This window comes from Callithrix jacchus, chromosome X (genome assembly GCF_049354715.1).
Source record: "Callithrix jacchus isolate 240 chromosome X, calJac240_pri, whole genome shotgun sequence".
NCBI lineage: Eukaryota > Metazoa > Chordata > Mammalia > Primates > Cebidae > Callithrix > Callithrix jacchus.
Genome location: NC_133524.1, coordinates 37647509 through 37649997, shown reverse-complemented (window position 1 = coordinate 37649997; position 2489 = coordinate 37647509). Strand labels below are relative to the sequence as shown.

Genomic DNA, 2489 nt, shown 5'->3' with positions numbered 1-2489 from the left:
GAGACCTGCGCAGGCGCAAACCCACAGCTGGGGTGAGGGCTGGAAGTGGCGCCGTTCGTGGCAGTGCCCCGATGGAACCTCCTGGTCCTGTGAGGGGGCCCTTGCAAGATTCCAGCTGGTATGAGCCTTCTGCAGAGCCAGTCCGGACTGAAATGTCTATATCACTAACAGCAGCTGAAACTCTGGCCCTTCAGGGTATACAGGGACAAGAGAAGATTATGATGATGGAACCAAAGGAAGAGGAACAGTCTTGTGAGTATGAGACCAGGCTACCTGGGAACCACTCTGCCAGTCAAGAGATCTTCTGCCAACACTGCTACCAGGAGACCCCTGGTCCCCGGGAGGCCTTGAGCCAACTACAGGTACTCTGCTGTGAGTGGCTGAGGCCAGAGAAACACACCAAGGAGCAGATCCTGGAGTTACTGGTGCTCGAACAATTCTTGACCATCCTGCCTGAGGAGCTCCAATTCTGGGTGCGGGGACATCACCTTAAGAGTGGAGAGGAGGCTGTGACTGTGCTGGAGGATTTAGAGAAAGGACTTGAACCAGAGCCGTAGGTCCCAGGCCCTGCACGTGAACTTGCACAGGAAGAGCCATGGGAGAAGAAGGAATCTCTGGGAGCCTCCCAGGAAGGAGTGAGCATCCAGCTCCAGCCTAAGGAGACCCAGCCTTTCCCAAAGAGTGAACAGGTATATTTACATTTTCTGTCATTTGTTACAGAAGATGGCCCAGAGACCAAAGACAAAGGATCATTGCCACAACCACCTATTACCGAAGTGGAATCACAGGTTTTCTCAGAAAGACTTGCTACTGACACCTCTATATTTGAAGCTACCTCTGAGGGTACCTTAGAACTGCAGCAGAGAAATCCCAAAGCAGAGAGACTGAGGTGATCCCCTGCCCAGGGGAAAAGTTTCAGACAGATGGTTGTCACCCATAAGGAAATTCTCACAGGGAAGAAAGACCATGAATGTAGTGAATGTAGTAAAACCTTCATTTATAACTCACATCCTGTTGTCCACCAGAGTTCATTCTGGAGAGAAACCCTGTAAGTGTAGTGACTGTGGGAAAACTTTCAAACAGAGCTCAAACCTCGGTCAGCATCAGAAGATTCATACAGGAGAGAAACCCTTCGAATGTCATGAATGTGGGAAGGCCTTCAGGTGGGGTGCTCATCTTGTTCAGCATCAAAGGATTCATTCAGGAGAGAAGCCCTGTGAGTGTAATGAGTGTGGGAAGGCCTTTAGTCAAAGCTCATATCTAAGTCAGCATTGGAGAATTCACAGAGAAACCTTTTATTTGTAAAGAATGTGGGAAAGCTTATGGATGGTGCTCAGAGCTCATTAGACATCAGAGAGTTCATGCCAGAAAAGAGGCTTTGCATTGAATTGAAGGGGAGAACACCTCCAGACAGAATTCAATGTCACTCTAATCTACTTTAGGACTGGATCTCATAAAAGTTATAAGCTCCTTAACAAAAAAGAAAAAAAAGAAGAAACAAATAACCCTATTTAGAAAATGGTCACAAGAGCTGAATAAACATTTCTGAAAAGAAGATATGTAAAAGGCAAACTAATACATGGAAAAAATATGGTTTTAAAGCCCATCACTTCTAACATAGTATTTTAATTCACTACAATAGAGAAAGATGTTTTTTGAAGGTGTCTGCACTGAGAAATTTGTACTTGAGCAGCATTAGTATCTGGAACTCTTTCCCTAGTTTTCCAACCAATAAACAGTAGTTTTCCTAAAATGTCCTGAAATGAATTAATACCCAAGCATACATGTACACAAAACACACACACACACACACACACACACACACACACACTTCCCTGTGTATGCTGTGCTGTGTTCAAATGTTTTAAATTTAAATAATGTCCAAAGAAAAGGTTCAGTTACCTAATCATTGGTTGCTTTTCCTTCAGCCTTGAAGGGAGGAGAAAAGAAAAAGCAAGAGAGAGAGGGTTTAGGCAAAGTTAAGTTGAAAAAAATAAGCCTTGGAGAGGGATTCCATGAGGGAAACTCCATTTTTGGCTGAAGAGTCTACTGTCAGAGTGGCTAGTAAAGTCTTGCACACAAGATTCAGGGGAGATAGGGCTGGCTGGAAAAGTCCTAAGTTGGCAGGACTGCATCCACTAAGTAACCACTACACTTATCTAGTGTAATATGGGTCAAAAAAGCCTCCTAACATTACAATACAACAAAGTGTTAACAGTGGATTTCTGGATTTTGTGATTTTTGCCATTTCCTTTGTGTTGTTCTATGCTTTCTACAATGCAAAAGGGTTGCAAATTTAAATAGCTTGAAAATGATTATTCAGACTCTTTTAGATAGATGTTATATATCCAATTTATTTGGGTTCAAGAAAGACAATTTTCCTCAAAATTGCTAGTACTCTAACAAAATATTTAAATTTGCTCTTTTAGCTCATCTAAGTTCTCTAAATTCCAGTCAAGAGGATAAGTAGGATAATCATCCCTTGCCAC

At 43.1% G+C, this 2489-nt stretch overlaps 1 pseudogene; it reads left to right on the top strand.

The window, feature by feature from the left end:
- On the top strand, window positions 1–1387 carry LOC100413547 (zinc finger protein 232 pseudogene; annotated as a pseudogene).
- Window positions 1388–2489: the final 1102 nt, after the last annotated feature.